This window comes from Toxorhynchites rutilus, chromosome 2, assembly GCF_029784135.1.
Source record: "Toxorhynchites rutilus septentrionalis strain SRP chromosome 2, ASM2978413v1, whole genome shotgun sequence".
Classification (NCBI taxonomy): Eukaryota; Metazoa; Arthropoda; class Insecta; order Diptera; family Culicidae; genus Toxorhynchites; species Toxorhynchites rutilus.
In genome coordinates, this window is record NC_073745.1 from 225,960,380 (window position 1) to 225,981,774 (window position 21,395).

Genomic DNA, 21,395 nt, shown 5'->3' on the forward strand with positions numbered 1-21,395 from the left:
AAAAATGATAAAAACTACAAGCCCTTCTAGGTGATTTTGTCCTAGCTTTTTTGTTTGATTATTCTTAAGGCCCTTTTTGAAGTCCCGCAAAACTTATTGAATTTTCAGTTAGTGTCCATCTTTCCCGCCAAGTGTCCGTCTTTCCCGACTCAATCTTATTTTTTCAAAGATCCCGGACATATTCATTTTGCTAAATTTCTGCTTCCAAGACAATTTTTTTTATAAAAAGAGACCTAGACTATCAATTTGTGGTGAGATAGCTACATATTTTATGTGAAATTCACGAAAAAAATAAACGTTTACTTGAGGTGTTCGTCTTTACCACCCTTCCCCTATATCTTGAGTGCATGTGTCGCATACATATTTGGTTGAGCGGCTTCCACCTTTTATCTTTCTATTTGAACATATATAGAAAACATCTACATCTACAGAGTGCCATAATACATGAAGTTTTTCATTAAGGGAGTATTCTTGTGTAGATGCATGAATTTCGGACGTTTTTAGGAGCTCCGAAAACAATAAAACAAAGAGTATTATCACTATCCGTTATATAATTATTTGTTTATCTATCTTTTAACAATGAAACAGAAGTTGAACGGGAAAGATATATTCATAATTATAACAGTTACAAGCTAATGAAGTGAAGGGGTTAAAAAAAGTTGTGCCAGGGCGTACACTATTCAAGCTTTTCTGGTTATCTAAACCAAAAAAATTGAACAGATTCTGAATCAGTAGATATGCCGCTATCGCATGAACTTCGGTCAAGTCAAAAATATGTTCATTGACAAAATATATAAATATGAGTATAATGTGGCAGGGGATGTTTTGAGAAGCATGTCACTTTTATTCTCCCACCTTCATAAAAACAAACACACTTTCATTATTTTAGCGATACCAAGTTGATACTTTTAAAGCTCTCAGTGTCGATGTGTGTGTGATATGGGATTATCTTCAATTGAGCATCATTTCACTGAAAATGCTACTGCATTCAGGAGCTGAGAAAACGGCTGTTCTTTGGACCTTTTTACTATTAGAATAATGGAAATAAGTTACAATACTATTGTCATTTGTTAAAAATAAATAGTTCCAGGATTTGATGAGTATTTTGGCTAAAACATCATGATTTCGTAGGTATTTCTAACATTCTTTTTGTGTCTCTATATACATTTCATATTGAATGCTAATAATTACAACACCAGAATCTGTTTACCAATCCATATATACAACAGCATATTCCGGCGAGAACTGTGTTTGCTATATAGATGGCGCATGGTGTATGATGGTGGGATGAGTGAGTAAGAAACCCATTAATACAAAAAAATACAAAATACAAACATGTCATGCTGATTTGCTGGTAGACAATTTGTTCACAGACAGCGTGGTTTACTAAACCCGCAGCCATAATGCAACCAAGTCTTGTGGTTTTAATTTGAATTCACTTGTTCTGAACTATATATCAACAGTGATAGCTAGTCGTCTTTGCGATCTGACATTGATACTCATAAATCACATTTTGGTGCAGTAATCCGCATATCCTGGATAAGAAAGTCCCAATACAGGCAAAGAAGGGTGGAACACGTCAAGGTTTACTTCTATTTTCTTGCATTGAACCACTGCGACCATTAGTTTGATCTATTGTGGTGATATTGATTTGAATTTTGGAATCCAATGAATTTGCCCAATTTTCCAGGCTTTGCATAATCTTAGCCGAACAAATATTAATGGGAATACAGTTTTGGCCAATATATAAGGCGAATAAAGACTGTCTGCGAGACCATTACACGGTGTAAAACTACATTTTTGCAGGAACAACATCGTAAAAATTTTGCCAGATTCCACTGTATAGTTTTCAAAATACAAGCAAAGTGAAAATTGCGATAAAATGTTACACGCGTATCTTGGCGGTTCTACATTTATTTTTCTTATTACAACATGCCTTTACGTTTGTGCCTTAATGTTATCTAAATCTAAATAGAGTTTTTGTTAATGTTCAAAACGACAAGGAGCGTCTTATTGAGCGAGACAGGTAAAAATCGGTAACGAGTAATAACCCATTCTCATTGCTCAAGTTAGGGTAATTCGAACTTCAGAAAGTCAATAAGGACAGGATACGTTATTACATCATCGAATATAATACGCGAATATTTTGAGAATGCTTAAAATAGTACATCAATAATTTAACCTTAAGATTAGAACTTCTAAGTGAGAGATGCAAAAATTTTGAACTTAACAGGGAAACAAGAGCGCACTATAATTCCACTAATCTAATTGTCGAATGGCTACAATTATCAATTTTTGATCACAAATCAACTGCAATCAAAGTATTACAAAAAACAATTGTAGCTTTACACATTACTGCAACTGTCATTTGGGAACCGGCTCTTGGCCAGAGGTGGATACATGATAACCACACTTATTTTTAGCACGTGCTTTCCATGCTTACCAATGCCCAACGTTGCCTCGGCACAAAGAAAGTAACCGGTTAACAACAGACAACTACGACAGCAGCTTCAAGGTGAGCGAAAAAGTGACCCAGGAAAAGGAAGTAGATAGATGATTCCACGGTACTTACTCCGCCTTGCGACGATTAATCCGATCAACGATCGGAATCATCTCATACACGACAAATTTATTTAAAGTCCACTGAACACAGCGAAGGGTAAATGTGAAACTTTACGCCGTTTTGCAGAATCGGCATTGAAGTGAAGTTGTGTGCACCCTCAGCGTTCAACAAGCACCATCTATTTTGCCGTTTGCCACCTGAATTAAACTGAGACAACCTCCACAGCAGCTCGATTGACTTGCGCTCAATACAGACTTTCTTTAGGCACATGCTCGCTCTGCTGCCATATCCGTTCTCTTGCATCTATCACCAATCACTCACTGCGACATAAATTCACTCAGCCACATGATAGCGCTTCCTCAAACTCAATCTAATAAAAATACAGTTTATTAAATCATATCACTTGCTACTAAATATATTTATAAATCTCCTTGCGGAGCAGCAGCTGCTGAAGTTATTTATATCCAGTCTTGAAGAGGTTCATTGTGTACAAAGCGGTTCCATCCGATATACATATGGAGCATGAATGCTGAATTATTAGATTAGACGTTTTTGATTTAGGTTGCGTCAATTTAAATTGATTGATGTTCTATTTGGACAAAGTTGGACACCATAGAAAGGTTGATTTCAAATGCTTTATGTGATGACATTTAGTCATATTCCAATTTGCTGCAGTTTGAATGTGACCTTGATAAAATTCTCGCTGTTTTCTAAAAAAAATATGATTTCCAAAAAACATATTACGAGAGCTTCGTGCGTAAAGTTTAAGATGGTGGCGTATTCGTAAAGAAGTACTATAAGAAAGTAAATCAATATCCACTATAACGTAGAAATACAGAAAAATCCGTAGTTATCCAACCCTGCCGTTTGCGCGCTAATCACGTCTGGCGGTTTTATGTTGATCTCCAGATGCTCCTGTACATTGTCAAGGAAACACTGACGCAATTCTTCCTTATCCAACGTACTAGCTAGACATAAAAATGCGAGAATTAGTTGTTTCCATCGTGATATAATCAAACAAAAATTGTAGGAGGTAATTGAAATCACTTCCATTGAAAAAAGTATTTCTAACAAACTAATACTGAGTGGAACTTGGGTTTACTTTTCCCACTTAAATGGTAAAATGACATCAATGAATAGGTATATACAGATGTATTGGAAATACCATCAGCGAGCTATGCTATTTTACATTTCATACTTATACAGGAATAATACTTTCAGCGATAATCTCAAGAAAACGATATTGAAGTGAAACCACTACCGCTTGCATTCTCAAAGCATTGCCCATTCTGCACAAAGTTTAACGTTAAGGTCCACTATGAATTATTAATCTCAGTTTGTGCAGCTGAGAATGAGAAGTTGTTCGGACTATGTACAACGAACAACTGTGATCTAAGGGGGTATGCGTGTTCGCTTAGTAAGCGATCGATGGTGAGTTCAAAACTCAGGGTCCTTAATTGACCATCTTTGTGTTGTTATAGAATAACTACGTCCGCGCAACAATCATCAGTGATGGTGATCGATCCACGGTGGAAATAAGATCGATTCATTCATACAACTGCTCTGCTCTGCCAAAAACATCGGGCTTGTTGTTCTATTAATAACACATCAATGATCATATCAACTGTCTCCGCTGTTCGGTGGTTTTAACTGAACAATGGAAGAACAGAAGAAATACTCTTACGCCCAAATGGCTACTGTGTAATGTGCTATTTATAGATACGACAGAACATGTGAAATGTATACGATTAAAGTCCGGCTCTGTTACAGCTAAAATGCAGATTACCTAAATAAATAAACAAAAAGGATTAAAAAATATGATTTAACATCGTCACTCTATATTTTGAATTTTGGATTGTTTCTGGATTGACCGAAGCGAGTGGTTGATTCACTGTCTTGCAATAAAATTGTGTTAGTGAATGAAACAATAGTTTCCCGTCTCGCCTGCTAAGAATAACTCGATGTGTCAAATTTAATGTTCGGACTGGCTAAACTGAGCGGAGAGGGCAAGAGTATCCAAATCGTGTACCATAGACACTTACCCTCGTAGAAAAAATCACTATCGGAATCCATACACAAACCGAGTGAAAAAAATTAGTTACTTTTCCGATCTAGATTCAGTCTTGCGATGAATCGATCAACTCAGAGCTACTAAGAGAAGATCATTTTGTTAACAAGGAAGATGATTCAAGATTAATCGTGAATAAAATTCATGTTCACTTAGTTTTCATCATATCGTTCAGTGTTGTAATTCTGTAAAATGATCGCGCATAGTACTTTTTTGTAACTGAGAGGAATACTTTAGAAACCTAGAAAACTTCTCTACAACAAATCGGATCGATGTTAAAATTCGCAGCTCAACGCACATAAATTACCCCTAACGGCACGCTAACATATATAAAAATATATTCAAAGAAACATTTTATTCACATACACTCTTCTACAACTGAAGACAAACACAGTATATTATTTAGGCTATAACATAAAAGGGCCAACATTTTACAAAAAGTCATAATTTAAAAACTATAATATCTCCAAAACTATTGTCAAAAGATGAATTATAAGAAATTGTTCAAATTTTCATTTAAAATACAAAAAAAAATTGAAGAAAAATTATACTGAAAAAAAATAATAAAAAAAATTAAATTCATTTCTCTCAATTTTTTTTTAATTCTCAAAAAAAATATTTTTAATTTTTTCAGAAATTCCCATACAAAAATGCCATGTATTCCATAAACTATAAAAGATAGGAAGTTAATATCTTCGACAAAAATTAATATTTTAATAAGATCTAAAACTTTGTCCAGCACAATACATCGCTATCTTGCCTTTGAACAAAATTAGGATTGGTAGATTTATTTTCAAAGAAAACATGAAAAAATTGTTGTTAGAAAACTTTTAACCTGTAAAAATGCCCATCTTTTGATGTACGGGTACTTGTTGGAAATTCTAACGGCTATTTCCATAATTTTGGGAATTTAAAAAAACACGTTTTTGGGGAAAATGAATTTCAGTTTTTAAAATAATTTTTTTCAGTTTAATTTTTCTAGAAATTTTTTTCGATATTTTTTTTATGAAAATTTAAACAATTTCCTATTTCATCCTTTGACCAAAGTTTTGTAGATATTACAGTTTTTAAGTTATATGTATTTGTGAAATATAAAGAAAAAAAATTGACCCTTTTCAAGAAGTAGTCTAATTCTTTTTCAGAGATTTCAAGCATGAAAGTGGCTTAAATGACCAATGTCTTTACAGCTATATCGTTTCACTGCAATCATAGATGTTGCTGCCAATTGCCATTCGAGTTGGCGTGAAATTTGTCTTCACTGGATTTCAAAATATCTTTTTCATGATATAGAAGAAAAAGACGGGTTGGTAATGTCAGGGACATAACCGGAGAGACATAGGACTAAATAATTCATCATGTTACCTTTTATTCATATGTACCACCACCACCGTTACTGTATGTGTTGGATCGATAACAGAAGAGAGGTGGGTCACGGGTTTCATCTGGATGCCTGGAAAATTGGAACTCGTTTGCTGCTACTACTACTGCTGCTGACTATTTAGATGCTTATGCCTATGTTTTTGCTCCTTTGCCACCGCTACTGTTGCTTATGTACATTATAAATTTTGCAGTTCATTCTCGTCTCTAGTCTCAAAAAAGGTCAATTTAGTAAACTTATTCTAAACTCATGGCCTTGAAAAAAAGCCATTTTGGATACCCTCGCTGCTAACGTCGTCTGGTTGCTAGCTAGACGACTGCCGCGATTGTAATGATGTGTTATTTTTTACAGGAGTGAAGCAGATGATTCAGATTTTGTAGGGAAGCTGAAACTATTCGCTGCGGCTGAAATTGTGTCTGTTGATTTTGCTGCTTTGTTACAGCGCCTTCTAAACTGCTTCTAGTTTAGGAATTGAATTATCAGATTGGAGCAGTGTAATTTATCCGTATTGACTGGCGGAAGATTCACACAGAGGTGGGGCTTCTGACGCAATGCTTCACTCCTCTTTAACCTTCCGTTGTATCGAGCAAAACCGTTGTATGTGCCACCAGCATTAAGAAAGAAAAGACAGAAAACAGACAACAGTGAAGTTTAAGTGGCTATTACATGTGCAGTGGGGTAAAAAGCGTGATTTTTGAAGATTTTGCTTGAATTTTCACCAGGAGTTGTGTATATCGATATTGCAGCCAACTTAAGAAAGAGAGAACTTGTGCGTCAAAGAACAAATTGTGGAGCGGTTAAAGAACTTCGTTTTAATTGATAGAAACAATCTAGTTTAATATAAATTTTTAGAATAAAATTAATAATAACACATTAAAAATTATTAACTTTTAAGTGTTTCACTTCCAAAATGTTATTAAAATTAACTAATTTAGTTGTTCCACTACTATATCCTGTACTAAATTTTCTCATCTTTCAAATGAAATCATCAGAATCGTCTTCCGTAGCGTACTTTTTAATGTAGAGCCAGTTTGAAGCAACAGAGTCCGAAACAAAAAAAAAGTTCTGTAACTCTGTCATTGTTGAAATTCGAACATATACGTAGGAGGTTTTTTTCAATAAATATGATCGTCTATCACCTCCTGAGAGAATCTGGATAAGTTATTTTTTTTCATATGAGAAAGGTGTTTTCTGGCTTTAAGGGGATGAAAAAAAATCAAATTCCTCTTTTATTTTCAAAAAACGAAAAATATAAGCAAAAAAACAAATAATGAAAAAAAATTGTTTTGACTCGATTATTCGGAGTATTCGATTATCCGGAGTGAAAGAACAAATCAATACTCCGAATAATCGAGTCCGACCTGTACTAGGAATTTTATAGTGAAAGAAAAATTCAGCGGAGTCGAATAGTAGATCAATCAATGAACAGTTCTGCGATTGGACCCATGAACTTGCTCATAGTAGGAAAACGTGAATGTTTGAAGGTATTGATAACAAAAAACAAATTTTAGGCGGAACGAAGTCGGGTCAGTTAGTACATTATAATGAGAGAATGAGAGAAACACGTGGAGGCTACTCATAGATCCCAAATGAACGGGTTTATAAAGGAGTCAAAAGTAAACAATTTCAGTAACAAACAGTTCATTCTCCAATGAGAGCTCAGTGTATGCCATTGTTTTGTTGCAAATGTAGTTTACTAAAATGAATCATGGAATTTCCAGTTTTCACACGAAAGTCTCTACCACCCCCGCTTGTCCGATTCCTGTCGGTGACAATGAAAACTCTCACCGAATACGCGGCTACTGACCGCTGTTATCAATCACGGCTGATATTTATGCAGAGGTCTGATGCGGTCGTGTTTACACCAAATTGCAGCAGTGCAGTCATTCTGCTTATCATGCACAAATTTGAATAAATGTGTGGAGTGGATAATGGGCGTACGTATTCGGGAGCTTCCGTGGCCGAGTGGTTAGCGTCATAACTAACATGCCGGGTGTTCGGGTTCGATTCCCGTTCTGGTCGGGGGAATTTTTCGTCAAAGAAATTTCCTCCGACTTGCACTGTGATCACGCGTATTCTAGAGCTTGCCACTCAGAATGCATTCAAGGCGTGTTATTTGGCATAGAAATCTCAACTTAAGTACTAATAAAAATGACGCAAGTAATACTACGTTGAGACGGCGAAGTTCCTCTAGGAACGTTAGTGCCATTGAAGAAGAAGAATAATTCGGGAGCTTATGAGTTTTTTTCTGTTAGTAAATTGAAGGATAGCATCATATTTGTGGAATTCTGAAAGATATCTAAATTTTGAGTAAAACTATTCGAACAGCCACAACACCATAATTACTGAAGCGCTATATAAACCTGTAAATGATGTTCCCCACCAATAATATGGTGTAGTACATTTGGAATGCCCAGCTTTCACCCGTTAACAATTTTTTTATGATTGACCAATAAAACGATTGCAAAAGATGCTACAACTAAACACCGCCGCCTTCGCGTGCTGGCGTTGAAAAAAAAACTACGATTAGTGCGGTCCGTAGGATAACAGCAACTCCATAAAACCATTTTACAGACAATTAACAGTCCATATACATCGGCTCGAGGCCTAGACTAACGTAACGACCATCTCCGATATTTTATTACATGCCAATTTTCGAGCTCTACTGTTAACGTATCGGACATTTAGCAACCCGAAAGGACTGTCTTGAAGATCTCACTGAATATGCACACTTTTATCAAGTAACACGCGCATCTCGATTATCGGCAGGAAAAATTACACTCAACGGGTAGTAGTTAGTAGTATTCGTCACTCAGTCTCAACTGCCTTGCCTTGAATCCGTACAATGACTGTTTGCTCACCTCCCGCTGTTTCGCCGATCACTGAGTGAATTTTCCCATCGAATTGCGTTGTCTCGAGTATTTCCCAACCCCATTGAGTCTCGACTGAATCGAGATGAATGGTTTGATGTTTTCGTTACTTTTGTTCCGTTTAATCTTGGAAAATTGCAGCCGAACGCATACACACACACACACACACACACCTGCCGTTCACCGGTATTGTGGTACGGAATGTGCAATTTATGGTTTGACTGAAAAAAAAAGAATCCGTGGCGATTTAGCAATTTCGTAAAGACAAATCAGTGTTAATAGGGCCTAGCATGAGACGTTGAAGGTTATATAGTTGGAATTAGGATTGGGCGATCTTTATAAAAAGATCGATTTTATCGAATCGAATTTTATCGAAAACGGCGTAGGGATCGATCCACTGATTAAATCGGTACCAAAGAATCGATCTTTGCCGAATCGATTTTTGAAAAATTATTGAATGCTGTCGTTTCTTTGAACAGGGAATACAAATTTCATATTTCTATTCAAATATCAAAAGTATTTTGTTTTGTATCTCTGCATGAAAGACACAGCCACAGGGCATTCATCTTTTTCCGTCAGGTAGTATTATTATAAATTCAACAAGCGCTCAGAACTCAGCTGACAATGATCCCATAAAAGCCAATTGTATTTTTTATTTTTTTTTTCTCTAGTACAGTGACTTTCAACACATTTCAGCTGGTTCGTCACTTTTACTTCCATTTTTGGAAGAATGTCGGGAATGAGAATTGAACTCGTGATCTCTGCATGAGAGGTATGGATGTTATCACTACGCCAGATCGCCACCACGATTGTGTCATACATATGTCATTTACTCGGAGCCGATTATTGATTTTGTCGCCAGATCATGAAATCACCCTTTCACCTGTAATTGATATCAACATCAGGTTCAATGATCCTATGCGCAAACGGTTACAGTTCATCCCCTCAGTAGCTGCCGCTAGCTCTGTCTCTATCAACATTTGTACTGAAGTAAATCGTAGAAGAAGCAATCCAAATGTTGACATTATGTTTAAAAAAATGTGGGGTGGCCTTTGCTGAGATAAAAAATCGATGAATACTGAAAAACAAATCTACAAAACGATCGAAAAGATCGAAAGCAAAAAAATCGATTTTCTCGATTTTCTCGAGTACAAAAGATCGATCCAAAAAATCGAAAATCGAAATGGAAAAGGTCGATCTTCTAAGAATCGATCCGAGATCGCCCAATCCTAATTGGAATAAGAAGCCGAATATCTTGTATGACAACAATTCAGTGTAATATGGCGTGATGACGATTGGTTTAAAATTCAGGGATCTGTAATTGTATAGTACAATTTATGAAAAACTTTAATTGAAATTTTAAGAACTATAATATTTTCCTTCTACAATCATTTGTTTTTCGATTGCAGAAATCTAAAGAACATCGTTTGAGTTTGATTCATTCGCGTTAGAAAAAATCCGATATCGTCTTCATTTTATCGCTGCCCTTCAACTATCGCCGCCAAGAACATTTGAATAAAACATTACGGATTCTAACGTCACTAGCAGTAAACCGCACGTAACAAGCGTATCATCCTCGTCTAAACGGATTTAATCTTGATTTCTTGTTTTTGTTTTCCTGTTCTAACTCGTTTCACAAGTGAATGCATAAGAAGAGGATGACTTGCACCGAGCAGAAAACCCCTCAATAATCGATGATAAATTGATGCACTGACAGAGGATGATCGTGTGCCTGGTACACAATAAGAAGATATCACAGCAATGAAAAACAGCAGTTTCCAACTAGTCAATAGGTAAAGCTGCTGAGGCTGCTGCTGCTGAATCGACCCAAAATCGTGTTTGCTAAAAGTGAAGCCGTCTGGTAGGGTACTTACTCGAAAAATGCTAACAAACGACTTGAACGATTGGAACATAAAAAAAATCATGACTATCGATATTCAACCTGTGCGGACACACATATACAGCTCCCAATGATGAAGTTCTATCCAAATCTAAACCAGTGATTGATTCATGGCCTCTCAGCTCACATCTACTCTCGAGAGCATGCAGCTAATTCTTGCGGTCAATCTATCATCACACATATCTCTCTCATTCTAGGTTGGTAGTTAATTCTTTGGAATCAACAGCTATCTGGGAAATTGATCGTGGCAGAACTGCAGTGTATCTTAGCCTGTTTGATTTTGCGGGTGCTTCAATGATAACCATAAACACCTTGGAATAATAAATTGAGAATAAATTCAAATTCAATGAGTCAGCCAACCTCACTGCCTGCACTCTCAAGCCGCAGAACACAGGTGACCTTGTAAAGCGTTCTTTGTTGTTTTAATTATATCGTGCCAATATGCGTGTGCAGAAACGAAATGATTTACAAGAAATTACTCTGAATGACAATTTATGTCAAAGCTTATCATCCATACCGATGAAGGAATTCCCCACTCAAAAGTGATACAGAAGTTGGAATTTCCCAAGAAAGCTCGGCATTTAAGAAGAGGATCAACATTCACATAGAAATAATTTTAATGGAATATTCTTTTCCCTACGTTTTCGAAAGTTTTGTATGGGAACTGCTTGAACAGCAGACATTGGGCCTTATTCCCGTTTCGTCTTCATGATGGAAACCAAATGAAGTGTACCAGCGATGACAACGTCAAGGTGTCGACACCTGGATACGAAATTAGTTTTCCAGTAAAACTTATCATCTATATATATGAAAACCTCGTGTCACGGTGTTTGTAGTCGAACTCCCCCGAAACGGTTAGACCGACTTTGACGAAATTATGCACACAAAAATTGATAGTTATAAAAATAGGATGTAAACTATGTACGATACTACAAGGGAACCAATTACTATATATTGAATACCGATTAGGGTGGCCCTACGCAGAAAAAAATTGTTTCCTGAATTTGGATTCAATTCATACATATAACCCCAATTTGAACCTCCATCTCCTATTTTAAACACAATTTTAGTATTTTTGTATGAACAATATCCAAATAATTCAACCCTCGTTCGTTTTTTAAACAGAACGGATTTATTTACGTTGTTAAATGACAGATGGCAAGCTGGAAGCCTTGAGTGAGCACAATAAATTATTGAAATACCGTCGATGGAAGTGAGAATGGGTCATAGGGGTGAGATTGGGTCAAAACGGAGGTAGTAACTATTAGTAGAATTTTGACAAATATTGCGAATATTTTTGAAGGCTGTGAACCGTTAAGTGGGAGACATATTTTCACTACTTTCAATGCATAGTACTTATATTTATCAAAGTTTGACATGTGTAAATACATCAAATTTTGATAAATTATTAAACAATAACTATTTGTACTACAGTTAGTTATTATGCATTGATAGTAGTGAAAATATGTCTCCCACAAAACGGATCGCAGCTTTCGAAAATATTCGCAATATTTGTCAAGATATTACTAATAGTAACTTCCTCCGTTTTGACCCAATCTCACCCCCATCGACGGTACTTCAAATCACACTTGGTCGAATTATAAAATCACAATCACGCTATTGTCATCACATAACAGCGATGTGTTCAAACAAAAAAAAAAAAGTCTGGTCGGATTCGGTCCCGCCTATTACTGGATGTATTCGGTTGAGTGAAAAAAAAATGTATCGGAGCAGACCTCTTCTTCTCTCAGACTGTTATTTACACTGTATTGAAAAAAAAACCAAACGATGCCAACCACGGATCGAACCAAGGCCAGCTCGAAGGCAAGGTTGTTTTACACGACTACGCCATCCACATAGCAACTGATGCTGTTGTACAAGCGCGTGAGAATATTACAAACATTTTAAGATGAAATTGGATCTTCAAAGTATGCATGGAAAGGATTTCATGAGAGTAAAAATGAAAGCATATACGTTGATCTGTATCCTTTTCGGTTGTGGGCCGTGTATGTGTCAAAGTATACGGAAAGGGTTAATGCGTGCTTATTTGCAATGTGTCTCTTGTTTCACTCTCTCATTGCTCTTATATTGCTATGGCGTATATATTATACTAATGCTTTACTAGTATTGAAGGGCAGCACATTTTCTGTTGTTCTTAGGCTCGTTGAACCCTTTATAAGGCCGTGGAAACTAGGCAAAGAGTCTACTCCAACTTAAGAGAACATAATCCTTACATGAGGAATAACACATATTTACCATTGATAAAAAAAATTAACAATTGAAACAGCTGAAAAACTGGTGGCAATATAGTAGCCACTGTCCGTTAACCTTAGAAACACTGTTCGCTGCTGCCTTGTAAATCTACTTTATTGCGCCTTGGTTATGCAAAAATCAAAACAATATTTCTAGTGCAGCGAAAAAACTGTGTTTTTATTTTTTTTTAATTTAATAAAATTTGAATTTTTCATCAAATACACCATTTATTTTACTAAAAAAAACTGCATGATCTTACACAGTAAATCTTAAACAGTACGTTTACAGTGAAAAACTTATCAACTAGTTGCATTTTCAACGAATTTAAACAGCCGGCGCTCTAAAATCGTGTTTTTGTTAATATCGTACATTTTTATCAGCCCAAAAAAATGGAGTATTGCCAGATACCTTTAGAAGTTTTTGGTTAAGTAAAATATTGAAATAATATTCCAAGTACAGCGAAGAATATAATTTTCGTGGGTGACAATATAATTGCCACGGCCTTACAAAAGATTGGTGTGAAAAAAAGGATGTTTTGATGAGGAATAACACATATTTGTGTTTCTAAGGTTAACGGACAGTGGCTACTATATTGCCACCAGTTTTTCAGCTGTTTCAATTGTTAATTTTTTTTATCAATGGTAAATATGTGTTATTCCTCATGTAAGGATTATGTTCTCTTAAGTTGGAGTAGACTCTTTGCCTAGTTTCCACGGCCTTATAAAGGGTTCAACGAGCCTAAGAACAACAGAAAATGTGCTGCCCTTCAATACTAGTAAAGCATTAGTATAATATATACGCCATAGCAATATAAGAGCAATGAGAGAGTGAAACAAGAGACACATTGCAAATAAGCACGCATTAACCCTTTCCGTATACTTTGACACATACACGGCCCACAACCGAAAAGGATACAGATCAACGTATATGCTTTCATTTTTACTCTCATGAAATCCTTTCCATGCATACTTTTAAGATCCAATTTCATCTTAAAATGTGCTAAAAATTTATTTCGGCTGTATGGTCCTGAACCTATATTCTATTTGTGCAGCGAGTTTGCTCCCAATTGGCAGAAAATGATACACTCCCTCAATTATATAGGTGACTAACTGACCCGACAGACTTCGTCCCGCCCAAAATTTGTTTTTTGTTATCAATACCTTCAAACATTCACGTTTTCCTACTAAGAGCAAGTTCATGGGTCCAATCGCAGAACTGTTCATTGATTGTTCTTCTAATCGACCACGTTGATTTTAGTATGGCAGCTCCTCCGTAGAGAGGGGGGTGGTGGAGTGTCTAACCATCGTAAAAATATTTATTGCATCCTAAAACCTCCACATGCCAAAAATTTGGTTTCATATTCTTGGTTAATTCTCGAGTTATGCAGAAATTTGTGTTTCATTTGTATGGCAGCCCCACCTAAGAGAGGGGGAGGAGTATCTAACCACCATAGAATCATTTATTGCACCCTTAAACCTCCACATGCAAAATTCGGTTCCATTTGCTTGATTAATTTTCGAGTAATGCAGATTTTTTGTTTCATTTGCATGGAAGCCCCCCCCCCACCTTCAGAGAGAGGGGAGGAGTGTCCATTCACCATGGAAACGTTTCGTGTCCCCTAAAACATTCGCATGACAAATTTGGCTCCATTTGCTTGATTAGTTTTCGAATTATGCTGAAATTTGTCTTTAATTTGTATGGCAGCTTCCCCTTAGAGAGGGGGGGTAGAGTGTTTAACCACCGTAAAAACATTTGTTGCACCCTAAAACCTCCACATGTCAAAAATTTGGTTTCATTTTCTTGATTTATTCTCGAATTATGCAGAAATTTGTGTTTCATTTGTATGGCAGCCCCACCTAAGAGAGAGGAAGGAGTATCTAACAACCATAGAATCATTTATTGCATCCTAAAACCTCAACATGCAACAAACACAAATTTCAGTATAGCTCGAGAGCTTATAAAGCACAATTTGGGATGTGAGGGTTTTTGGGTATGATAAATGTTTCTATGATGGTATGACACCCCTCCAAACATGACAATTGAATTTTTTTTGAAAACTCTGAAGGAAAAAGGGAAAATTCGTAAAATTATTAATTAATTCCCATATGTTCTACAATTACATAATGACAAGTGCTGTTAGTCCATTTGATGTTTGCGCTAGCGAATTTGATCTTTGTTCGAAACTGGAAATGGATTTTAATGTGAAGAAACACACTCCTATATCTTCCTCTATCTATACCAAAAAAAGGATCGCAGGATGTGTTGATAAGAGCAGAACTCGAGGAAGGAATTGTCCAATTTAGGGCTGTCTTCATTCTATCATATTTTCTGTAGAAAACATTTATACCATGTAACGGAGAAACATGTTATTTGCAAGTGGTTGAAAAATCTTGAACGAGAATTGTGTCAGAAAATAATCTGATATTATAATGATGGTAAATTCAATGGGGTCGATTAACATATCAATCAATGAACAGTTCTGCGATTGGACCCATGAATTTGCTCATAGTAGGAAAACGTGAATGTTTGAAGGTATTGATAACTAAAAACAAATTTTGGGCGGGACGAAGTTCGCCGGGTCAGCTAGTGACGACATAAAAGAGCACATGCACAAGCGATAAAAGGAAACGGAAATGAAAACAGACACGGAAATTGGAAAATAAAGCTGAAAATGAAACTGAAGCTGAAACTGAAAACGAAACTGAAATTGAAACCAAAATTGAAACTGAAATTGAAACTGAAATTGAAAATGAAATTGAAACTGACATTGAAACTGGAATTGAAACTGAAATTGAAATTGAAACTAAAACTGAAACTGAAATTGAAATTGAAATTGAAATTGAAACTAAAACTGAAATTGAAACTCAACGTTCAACGCTCAGTGCCAAACGATCAACGGTCAACACGCAAACACACACACAGAGCATAAATATAATGTTGGTTTAGAACCATCCCGAATAACGGCATGCCGTGTACTATAGGAAACAAGTACAAGCAATCGAAATTGCCTAGTTTTGAATATTTTCAACATCTACAAGAACATTTAACTCATTTTCGCAGATCAAAAATCTTTCTTTTCCTTTTTTAAGCATTCAAAACGCAAGCGGCGCCAAAACGCTAAAATTAATGAAGCAGGAAAAAAAGCCTCCATACAATCAAATTGTCAGTGCTTATTTATTAAGGTTTATTGGCATTTTAGCTGAAATAGAGCCGGATTCAATCGTGTCCATGTTACATGTTTATGGTATCTTCATATTGTAAATAACACTGTAGTCATTTAGTCGCAAGAAGGCAACCTTTCTCTATATCAAAATGGGATATAATAATGGAATGAATGTTTCTTCAATGAACACGTCTACAGATTTGATATTATCTTTGGATTCCAATTGGGCGACTGGTCAACGAGACAATTTTTCATGCAAATATATGCTCCCGTGGCCGAGTGGATAGCGTTACACATTATCATGTCGGGAGTTCGGGTTCGATTGACCTTCGGGTCGGGGAATTTTCGGTCAAATGTTGTTTTCCGACTTGCACTGTGATCACGGTTACTCTAGTGAGTTTGACACTCCTGAATACATTCTAGGCGTGTTATTTGGCAGTAGATATCTCAACTAAGTACTACTAATAAAAATGAGGCATAAGATGTTACCATTAGACGCCACAAGAATATGGGTTTGGTATGGTATGGTATGAAAAAGACATTGAAACGGTATTTGCAACAGGAGAGGCAGGTTCAAAAAACAAAGCCGATTTTTCAAATTTCCGCTATCTAAAATAATGGGTGAATAAAATTTACATCAAAAACAATTTACAACAACAGTTGAAAATGCTAAAGCACTGAAGAAAATTGTTTTCAAAAATCAAAAAGAAAACATCACTATTAAAGATGTTACTGAGGATGTTAGTAAGCTCGTACCATGCCTTTTTTCGGAAGTTATGGTCATGAGACTTGTATACTCAGAAACTGATTGATTTTGAATATCATGAGTTTCGCCCAGAAGCTATTGGATGACCACAACGATGATCCTAATCAAAGGAGCATAACTGGTGACGAATCACAACAGATATCGGAGTAAAGAAATTGCAACTAAGTACTAATTGAAAACAACGTAGGTAATACCAAGCAGAGACTGCAAAGCTCCTCCAGGAACGTTAAAGCCATCTTAGAAGAAGACATTTAATTACCTAGCCTATATGGTTTATTGTCAAACAACGTACTCGATAATTGACTATCTCCGTGAGAGAAAATTCTGCTGAGTAATATTTCCTCTAGATTATAACACTGTCCGGTCTGTCAACGTTAATTTATACAAAGCGGTAGAATTATAAAAAAGCAATTCGTGACACAACGGCGGGATGAAGCGTATAAAACAAATATTCAATTGATACCGTGTAAATAACTGGTAGAATGGTTGAAAATCTGATTCTGCTTATTCCTTGCGGCAAAGTTGTTGCAATTGAATGAATTGAATGTCTTAACGTATGACACGATCTTGTCTGTGTGGATATTGCTAAGTGGAGCCCCACTCTCCTACCCCTTCGCAATTGTTATAAATTCAATGTGTTTGTCGCAACTTGAACTATACACGCAACAGAGTAAAGTCGTCTTAGAGGCTTTGGTTGTATCCACTATATTTGATTGAAAAAGAAAAGGTCCTATTTGCTCATTGAGTACGTCGATAAAACATTGAATGAGCCACAACTCTCATCTTTCACGACACAACATATCCACTTATTTAGGTTGGTAGAATTCTATTAACATAACAATATCGTTTGTTGGATTTCATTCGCCGCCCGGGCGAAGCATAACGAAGACTCACGCGCACAGTCCACACTTCGAATAGATACGATAATCCCAGGTCACTGCCGGAGCTCGGAGCACGGACAGAGCATCACCAGATTAGCTGGAACTCACCTGTGAATACGAAAGAGAAAATAAAACAAAAATATTAAAGACCACAAACAATTGCTATTATGCAAAAATGTAATTGCCGGAGAAGTATGGCATTCGTGGTGGAGCATTGTATGTAGCCCCCCAAAGTGAAACGACGCGATTAATACTTATACACATTACATTGTTATACATTGTCTTTCGAAGCCCGTTTCGCACAGTGTATGTTGGTTGGTGGTAAAATAGAAACTTCTTATTTCTAATTATGGAGAACATGCAAGCATGGAAGGAACAAGTATACTGTTTACCGAAAAACTATTTTTTTCTGCATCCAATCTTTTACTAGCAGAGTGATGAAGACCGTTGAAATCGATCCACTCAAAATCTTAAACTGGAAATATTAGGTTGGGGAAAAAGAATAATGGTTTTTTGAATGTCGATAAAAACCCAGAAATAATCGAAGCTAATCTGTAGGTCAAATATTACCTACAGATTAAGCCAAAGAGGACCACGACGCAAAATTGAAAATGTCATAGTATGCAGTCAGAGTGATCCATGTACTATTAACCATGTCGATATGGCTTTATATCATGTGCAGGGAGCAATCAATCATGTGTCAATAAGTTGTATATTGAATTTAAGTAATTTTTAAGCACCAAATGCAAACCAATAAAAAAATTTCTCGAAGCTACTAGGGTGCTTGAACCCGTTTGCGTAGAAGGTACACATTATGATTACATTAAAAAATAAACTTGGCTCACGCTGACTGAATGGATCAGTGAAAAATGGTGATCTTCACCTTCATGGTGATCGAAAAATGTACTATTTCAGAGTGCAATTTAGACTGTAACGATGACAATGAATTCGAATTTTATCAACCTATTCAGGAATACAACCTAAGATGATTGAAAATGGGAAGTGTATTCTTCAACATGTAAGCCGTGTAATCATATGCATGAAAATGGTTAGTGCCAAATGTCTTAAAATTGCATGGATCTACTTCCATTTCGAAAAAAAAATTGTCATAAATTATTGTTAATGGATAGTTATGGTATTGTAAGTCATCGAGAGTAGTAGCTTTTTGGGTGAAATAATGTTCATTTGAAAACTGGGCTTTATTCACGTACACACTTCACGGTGAAAACGAAATTGAGCTATGTTTTACGAGTTAGCTAGGCGTCAAAAATAATAATGAGTTTTCAGGCAGAATGCACATCTTTAAAATTGAAATTATGGATGAAAGTTAGCTTCTCCGTACCAAATTAGTTTTCAGTGTGAATGGAAAACTGTTTTCTTTATGTGGTAAAATAATCTCCTACAAGAATTGTATCTGAAGATAATCTTATATTAAAGGGTGTGTCACATCAAATTGCATCACGGAAAAAACGCTGTAGAAATTTAATTTTTAGGAATTATATCTTCAGCTTTGGTTTTATAATCAGATAAGAGTGTATAGATCACGTTGGCCATGCTTCACTGTCAATTTTTTGTAAATTTGGAAAAATGTCGTCGAACGAAAAAGAGCGTCGTGAATTAATCCTGTGCACTCATTTCGAGAATCCGGAGTTGTCACATCGGGACATCGGTAAGATGCTGGGAATCGTCCAATCCACGGTCAGCAGAGTACTAAAACGATACTTCGAGAACCTAGCCATCGACCAGAAGGTGAAGAACGGCAAAAATGGATGCTCCGTCAGTGAAAAAGATCACAAGCGCGTAGTTAAGCAGTTTAGACGTGATCCGAGAAGTTCGGTCCGGGATGTCGCCAATAAGCAGAATTTGTCAAGTTCATTCGTCCAGCGGACCAAGCAGCGGGAGGGCCTGCGTACATACAAGGTTCAGAAGGCTCCTAACCGCGACGAAAGGCAAAACATGGTGGGGAAGACGCGAGCCCGGAAGCTGTACACCGAAATGCTGACGAAGCCGCATTGCCTGGTAATGGACGACGAAACCTACGTCAAAGTGGACTTTCGTCAGCTGCCGGGCCTGTTGTTCTTCTCCGCAGAGGACAAATTCAGCGTTCCGGAGGAGATTCGCAAGCAGAAACTATCCAAGTTTGCCAAAAAGTACATGGTGTGGCAAGCGATCTGCTCTTGCGGAAAGCGGAGCGCCCCCTTCGTGATGACCGGCACGGTAAACGGGCAGGTTTACCTTAAGGAGTGCCTACAAAAGCGCTTACTACCACTATTGGGCCCGACCATCTTCTAGCCGGATCTCGCTTCGTGCCACTATTCAAAGGACGTGTTGGAGTGGTACGAAGCCAACGGGGTCACCTTCGTGCCAAAGGAAATGAACCCGCCCATCGCGCCGGAGCTTCGCCCAATAGAGAAATATTGAGCGATTATGAAGCAGGCCCTCCGGAAGAACCTAAAAGTTGTCAAATCGGAGGCGGACTTCAAGAGAAAATGGATTTCTGTTCAAAAAAACTACAACCTGACGTTGTACAGAACCTTATGGACGGGGTAAAGAGGAAGGTGCGAGCATACGGGCTTGGGCTCGAAGTATGAATAAAAAGAAAATGCCAAAAGTTGTTTAATAGTTTTTATTTTACTGTCTAAAATTTTCAAAAGGATCGGTCTACTGGGCGAATTTCTACAGCGTTTTTTCCGTGATGCAATTTGATGTGACACACCCTTTATAATGATAAGTTTTAGAGGAAAACTAATTTCGTGTCCAGATCTCGACACCGTACCGTTGTCGTCTTGGATACACTTAATTTCCACCATGTATTCGGAAACAAGGCCCAATGTATTTCTATGGAATTGTGGCCATCTTACTAACCCATTCCACTATCTACATCACCCTTATTCCTACACATTGACTGGATGTCCAATTCGTTTGATGGAACGAATTATTATACACAATCTTGTGTTGCATACAACATTCACAAGAACCAAGTTGAAAAATAGAATGCATAATACACGATCTACCTTTACATTCGCTTGCTAAACATACTTCTTTTATTCGTTAACTACAGTGGAACCCCGATTATCCGCGAGGGGATGAACCGCGGTGCGGATTATCAGCACAAGCGAGTTCCATAGTAATCCTATAGAGCTTTTCAAAATTTGACAGTGAGACGATGGCGCTTGCTTTTTTGTTTTGGTCACAGTTTTCACATTATCTGACCACTGGTGCATACGACATTACAGATGGAAAGTTGATTGATTTCTGCATTGATAAAACATAGTTTGCATGCTGAAATATCTTTATTTCGCGTTTACACCTCATTTTTAATCGCATATCGCGTTATCCGCGATTTTCGTTATCCGCGATTTTCGTTATTCGCGATGACCTAGCCAGACTATTTCGCGGATAATCGGGGCTCTATTGTATTCCCAATGTGGATGTCTTAGGCGAAAAAATTGCTGGATAAATTGGACAAATTTCTGCATTACTCGAGAATTAATTAAGCAAATTAAACCAAATTTGGCTTGTGGAGGTTTTAGGGTGCAATAAATGTTTTTAC

The 21,395-nt window shown here is 36.8% G+C and overlaps 1 protein-coding gene across 5 annotated transcripts in view; it reads right to left on the minus strand.

Moving 5' to 3' along the window:
- The window catches only part of LOC129766535 (PTB domain-containing adapter protein ced-6), a 96,572-nt gene that overhangs the window by 28,569 nt on the left and 46,608 nt on the right, over nucleotides 1-21,395 (minus strand). The window contains exon 3 of one of the 5 annotated variants that reach the window (XM_055767107.1): nucleotides 17,856-17,950. The exons of 3 other annotated variants lie outside the window; for them this stretch is intronic. The gene's annotated coding sequence lies outside the window, so the exon portion shown is untranslated. Of the gene's footprint in view, nucleotides 1-2,572; nucleotides 2,596-17,855; nucleotides 17,951-21,395 lie in introns of those variants that run through there. One more of the 5 variants, XM_055767108.1, reaches the window with a different exon arrangement.